This window comes from Spinacia oleracea, chromosome 5 (genome assembly GCF_020520425.1).
Source record: "Spinacia oleracea cultivar Varoflay chromosome 5, BTI_SOV_V1, whole genome shotgun sequence".
Classification (NCBI taxonomy): domain Eukaryota; kingdom Viridiplantae; phylum Streptophyta; class Magnoliopsida; order Caryophyllales; family Amaranthaceae; genus Spinacia; species Spinacia oleracea.
The window spans coordinates 108,896,011-108,903,004 of NC_079491.1; the positions used below are offsets into that span (position 1 = coordinate 108,896,011).

A 6,994-nucleotide genomic window follows, 5' to 3' on the forward strand; every position below is an offset into this window, starting at 1 on the left:
TTTTAATTCCGTTTTTAGGCCTTATTTTGGCAAAACTATATAAGCAAACTTGTTTTATTTTTTTAGGATCATCTTATTTTCCAGCACTAAACCCTTAGTTTATTTTTCTAAGTTTTATTTCCTCTCTACATTAATTCAAACACTTAGTTCGATTGATATAAAAACACAAGCTTTCAATTTCCATTGTGGGAGAATTAGGTATTGTTTCTTACTTTAATTTATTCTATTGCTTTGATCATGTTTTCCATTATGTTAATCGCTTTGTTATTAGTTATCATGAGTGAGTAGTTTAATTTCTAGGGTTTAGGGGATCCATGAATGCATGATTGGGATTATATGTGGATTTGATTATTTGATTGATTGATTATAATTTCTATAGCTTATTATTATTGCTCCTCAATTCTGTTCGGCCGGACTATTTTGATTTGAGTTTGATTAACCTTAGATTATGCGCCGAGAGGTATAAATCTGATGTTTTTGGTATGTGGCTATTAGATAGGAATTATTTCTAGTACGTAGCGAGAGCCCGCTGGTTGTTCTATCCTAAGGAATTCATAAGATTCGAGAGATGCATGTTTTCCTAGTTATGATTGTTAATTAATTGTTATTGTCCGTTGTCCAATCCCGGTCTGCATTTGTGGTGAACCGCTGCCCTAGATACCCTTAATATTGTTATATTCCAGTTTGATTATTTGCCTTAGCTTAATATATAAACCAATCCAATTCTTTGTTACCAGTAGTCTAGATTAGTTAATTAATAGTAGAAAGAACATTGTTTCCCTGTGGATACGATCCCTGCTTCCCTTGCTATATTTTTAGTTGGTGAATGTTAGGTTTATCTTTGATAGGAGTGCGATTTAGCCTGTCAAATTTTGGCGCCATTGCCGGGGAAACGGTTTTATTTTCTGTTATTAATTGTTTTTCTAGATTATTGTTTGTCACTTCTCAAGGGACTCCCGTTCCTTGAGACCGGATCTCACGACTGTTTTCTAGTTCTTGCTTGTTTATGCCCAGGACTGTCCATACCAGCGATCTGACTTCGTTCGATCCTGAACCTGAACGGACCTTTCGTAGACGGCGTAGATTCGTTGAACAGTTGAGAGACTATTCTGACTCTGAATCCGACTATCTGATAAGCAATCTATTCCATACAGATTCAGAGATGGGTGACCAAGCACCACCACCCCCACTTGTGCCAAGGCTTACAGACTATTCTAAACCAAGTCTGTCTATGCTTCCCAAGGCAATCATGCCTTCCATTGCGGTCGAGAATTTCAAGATTGAACCCCAACTGATAAACATGATCGAGAGACACCAATTCGGTGGGGAAAAGGGTGAAGATCCCAATCTCCACATTCAGTCTTTCATTCAGTATTGTGCCACCATTAAGCAGAAAAATTTAACACCGGAGCAGACTATGGAGATACTCTTTCCATTTTCATTGAGTGGGAAGGCCAAGCTATGGATTAACAGTCTCAACCGCGCAGCTATGAAAATCACCGATTGGAATTCTTTGGCCCTTGCATTCTATGTTAAATATTTCCCACCTGAGAAGACAGCTCGTCTGAGGGGTCAGATATTAGGTATCTCTCAACAAGTAGATGAGAGTTTGTTCGAAGTCTGGGAGAGATTCAAGGACTTGCAAAGAGAGTGCCCACACCATGGTTTGGATGACTGGTTCCTGGTTCAGCAGTTTTACAATGGTCTGGGTAATGAGTCTAGGTGTCTTTTGGATTCAGCTGCCAGTGGGAGATTTATGCAACTGGAGGTGCCTAGAGCTTTGGAGGTGATTGAGGAGATGGCCATCCATAGTGCCCAATATGGGAATCCTAGAGGTTTTGCCGACCGAGGTGTTAAGCATGAGATGAATTCTATTGAACAGCTTACTGCTCAGCTAACTGCCCTACATCACAAGCTCGACAATATACAGATCGCATCTTCCCAATCCACCCAACATGCTAGTGTCGCTGCAATGAGTGCCCAATCTGCTAATGTCTGTAATAGTTGTGGGATGCAAGGCCATTATGCACAGGTATGCCGGAGCTCCATCGAACAATGCAATGCATTCCAGTCCTACAAGCAGAACAATCCGTATTCCAACTCATACAATGAGGGGTATAAAAACAACCCCCTATTATCATATAGGAGTACTAATGTTCAGAACCCCCACCAGATTCAACACCCTCCACCACCACAACAACCCTACCAACCGCGGAGTAACTACAACTCGCAACCTAGTGGATCACCTGGCTTACCACCACAACCTCAACCCACACAACCTGATCCCATGCTTGTAGAGATGAGGAATATGATGTTGGAATTGCAGAGATCTCTAAGCGAAAAGGATGCCAAAATCGATGCCCTCACTACTCATAACAAGATCATGGATAAACAGTTGGCACAAATGGCTACCGCTCTTGCAGAGAGACCCAAAGGTCAACTCCCTTCACAGCCTGTGACCAGAGAGTCTGTAAATGCTGTCACTCTGCGGAGTGGATATGAATATGATGGGCCACCTATGACTATAGAGGAAGGGGTTGAAGTATCTGTTAGTGGTGCTGTGCCAGGAGAAAGTGAGAAGGTGGTCAAGGATAAGGAAGCTGACACAGGGGTTGAGAAGAAAGTTGAGATACAAGTTCCACCTATCAAACTTCCCTTCCCTCATCGTCAGCTAAAGAACAAGCTAGACAAGCAGTTTGGTAAGTTCTTAGAAGTGATAAAGAATCTGCAGGTAACAGTCCCTTTCACTGAATTAATTACTCAAGTACCTGCATATGCTAAATACATGAAAGACATCTTGACTAGGAAGAAAGCATTTAGTGAGGTGGAGACTGTTGCATTTACTGAGGAGTGCAGTGCCTTACTACAAAATAAGTCTCCACCCAAGTTGAAGGACCCCGGGAGTTTCTCTATCCCGTGTAATATTGGCAACCTTTTTATTGACAAAGCCTTATGTGATTTAGGTGCCAGTGTTAGTGTCATGCCCCTGTCTGTATGTACTAAGTTGAACATGGGTGATTTAAAAGTTACCAACATAACTCTGCAAATGGCCGATGGATCTGTAAAATACCCCCTAGGTGTCTTAGAAGATGTGCCTGTTAGAGTAGGTAAATTCTTTATTCCTGTTGATTTTGTTGTTTTAGACATGGAAGAGGATAGGCAAATTCCTATTATTTTAGGTCGGCCTTTCTTACACACTGCGGGGGCAATCATAGATGTCAAAAATGGCAAGCTGACCTTAAATGTGGGGGATGATAAGGTTACTTTCAATTTAACCCATGTTGCTAAGAACCCTATGGTAGAAGAGTCATGTTTTGGAGTCAATGTTTCTAATGATTATTTTAATACCGAATTGACTCATACTAACTCTAATAACTCCTCGGAAAAAGCACATGTTTCAAATTATCTTGCAGGTGGAGGTGATCGGAGTATGCACTCTTCGGCATGGGTTCGAAAGAAGGGACGGATTGATGATGCCACGACCCAAAGGGCCGAAAGTTCTGTAAACGGTGGACATCGTATTCGTGATCGGGGTCGTGATCTGTCACTTCCCGCACCACACAGCTCATCCAAGGTAATCGATGTGACACCAGATGGCACCATCTTTGGTGCCCCCATTCGATGAGCTGTCGTGGCTCTCATCCCTTTCATGTCCATTGTCTGCGCATAAACGGAGATTGTGTAATGGGGACATTACATCAATCTCATAGGGGATGAGTATTTCATTATCCATTTATTGCCTTAGTAGTATAAGTTTGATTGTTGATTCTAATTTTTGTGTGTTTAGTTAGTATTTTCCATTACCTACGTGTGTTTAAGTATTGTTTTTAGTGTTAGTGAGGCGAGAAGAGGGCATTACGCTGTTTGGGTGTTTCTTAATGTGCAGGCCTAAAGCCCCAAGTTCGAGAAAGTGAAATAAAGCTCAAGGCCAAGCACGCTGCAAATCGCCCGATGCTGATCGGGCGAGGTGCGCCCGATCGGGCGCGCACTGATGATTTTCATGCAGCTTATTTCTGCCCGATCGGGCGCAGCATGCCCGATCGGGCGGACTGGCGAGTGGAATGCCCGATCGGGCGAAATTATTTTGCCCGATCGGGCGGTTGAGGAAAAGTTCGTGAAAAAGTCAAGGAGGAATTCTGGGCAGAAAAAGTCAAGAAAAGAGGCAATCGCAAATCGCCCGATGCGGATCGGGCGAGGTGCGCCCGATCGTGCGCGCACGGATCAGAAGAAAAGGATCGCAAATCGCCCGATCGGGCGGAATGTCGCCCGATCGGGCGAGACGCGATTTCAGCGATAAACTCACGGTTTCCCCAATCTTTCTTCACTTCCTCTTCATCTTCAACCTAACTTTCTCTCACTCCTCCATTAAACCCCAACTTCCAAAAACTTCAAACCACCATATCTCCCTCAAATCTCCACCAAATTCAACAATTCTTTCATCAAAATCATCCTCTCATCATCCTCTACAACCTACACCTAACCGATTTAAGTTTTCTCTCATCCCCATAAAATCCCCAAATTCACCCAAAAAGCTCAAAAAACTCAAAAATTCAGATTTTTCATCAATGGCAAATAGACCACAAAGAAAATGCACGAGGGTACCAAGAAATCAACATGAGGCTTCCACAAGCCGAGCTCGGGAACCGACACCACCACCTCCACCACTGCAATTCGAGCCCGACACGGATTTTCCGGATGTCATCTTTACTACGGAGGAGCAACGAGCACGATTCATGCACCTCAAATTGAGGGAGGTAATCCCTACTCGCTTTATATGTCAAAAATCATTGCATGATATGGGAATTGAGCGTGATGTAAAACGTGTTTTTGTTGGTGTTGGTATAAGTAGCATGTATGGTATGCTCCGTCTCACATTTAGGCGGTTGACTCTAGAATTTTTGAGTAGTTTTAATGTTCGTAGGGATGGTTATCGAACCGTGTCATCGGTTCAATTTCGTGTGATGAACCGGACCTACACCATGAGCTTATCTGATTTTGGTAGGATTTTTGGATTGTCTACCACATATAGTAGGAAACCCAAGGAGACTCACAATAACTGCACCATGTGGGGAAAGCTTACGGGCATTGCGAATCCCGGGAGTATGCAACATTTGCATGCTTCCAAGATTCAACACCCGGTACCCATTGTCTTCTACAGGTTTCTTAGTTTTACGATCTTTGGTAGGGATGAGACCCAGAATATTAGGAGTACGGAGCTAGAGATCTTAGGTGGCTACGTTTCCGAAGGAGAGGAGAGCTACAAAATGAACCTTGCACATCACATGGCCTCTCAATTTTACTCTATAGCCACCTCCATACATACTACCAAGATTACCATTGGTGGGTTGATCACCCACATAGCCATGGCCACGGCCAATTTTACTGAGGCTAACCAGATTCCAGTTCTGGGTAGCAACTTGCTTGATTTGGCTTATTTTGCTGGACTCCGTAGGCTACAGGGGGAGCATGGGTTATTTAGGCCGGGAGCCATGTACTGGATGTTCGAGGGAAACAGGCTTTTCACCTTGCCCGACCCTCAGGGCCGCACTAGTTTCAGACCCGGTCAGGCTCATTATCTATTTGTTGGATTTGAGCAAGAGCCTCAGCCTGACCCCCAGCCTCAGCCTGACCCTCAGCCAGAGCCCCATCAGTACCAGCCAGAGCCTCGCACCTACTTCAGGAGGGGGCGTCGAGACACGGGGAGGCCCCAGAGTGGCCCGGTAGTAGAGGAGGAGCAGGGCTCCATTGATGAGCGACTGAGCAGACTTGAGCTCGGGTTCCGGGAGTTCGCAGCTGATTACCAGAGGACCATGTTCCCATTTTATGATCAGTATGCCAGGCAGGGCTATATTACCCCAGATTACGAGCACCCTACCTGGTATACCTATCCCGCGGAGGGATATGGAGCTCCGGGTTCTATGGGCACCTTCACACCCACCCAGTACGGAGGGTGGGGAGCGGGTCCTAGTGGGCATGCTGGCCGAGATGATGGTGATGATGATGGTGATGATGGCCAAGGCCATCAGTGATGCCGAGATGATGTTGATGATGAGGTTCGATACCCTTGAGCCAATGAGGACATTGTCTGATTTGGTTTGGGGGGGGTTTCACACTACTTGTACATTGTAGGTATGTCTTTCTTTTATTATTGCATTTCTTTATTTTGGTGTGTTTATTTTGGTGTGTTTAATGCTTTCTAGATTAGTTTATTGCTTTGAAAAAAAAAAAAAATACAAAAATACGTTCCGATGAATACAAAACCATGCTTCCCTGTGCCCCTTGATTGTAAACTGTTTTGATTCTTGGTTTTTGATGACGAGCATTGTTGATTTGTTAACCATTATTTGAGATCCGATTACTTTGATGCCTTGACATGAGTCAACTCTGACCAACTACTTGTGGACTTGGTGCTTGACTAGTTGACTTGGTTAGGATGTGTGATAGCTTCCTGGTGTGCCATTGATTTTGAGTATTGGTTTGCAACTATTAGTAATGTTTTATGACTCATATACATGCACATTGTGGAGGACGAAGGCATTTTTCTATTTAGGTAGCCTTCAGATGAAATTAGATACGTTTGTTCCCTCTTTTTCTACCCATGTTGTGCCTGTGCCATTTATTCGGTGACTAACCACATTACAAGCCCGTAAATTCCCCATTGGTTACTAGTCCCAAGCCTAGCTTGGGGGAGCTAATAGTAGTGAGGTGAGGGAGTTGCAGTGTGGTACATTTTGAGCATATTGAGTATTGAAAAGGGAAATTCTTCTTATCATGATTGTTGTTGAAAAAAATGAAATGAAAGAATGAATGAGATGAGGAGAATAAAAGAAAAAGAAAAAAAAATCGTGTGAAGGTTCCAAAAAAAAAAAAAAAAAAAAAAAAAAGATTGAGCAAGAAAAAAAAAAAATAAGAAGGAAAAATCGTTATTCTCAAGAAAATTCAAAGCATTGTTTCACTCAAGTATTGTAATTTCTTATCTTTATGAGTGATTGAT

The 6,994-nt window shown here is 43.1% G+C and overlaps 1 non-coding gene across 1 annotated transcript; it reads right to left on the reverse strand.

The window, feature by feature from the left end:
• Positions 1 to 1,561: 1,561 nt before the first annotated feature.
• LOC130462146 (small nucleolar RNA R71) lies at positions 1,562 to 1,668 on the reverse strand. Its single transcript, XR_008922286.1, has one exon. It is a non-coding gene; the product is annotated as a small nucleolar RNA R71 (small nucleolar RNA).
• Positions 1,669 to 6,994: the final 5,326 nt, after the last annotated feature.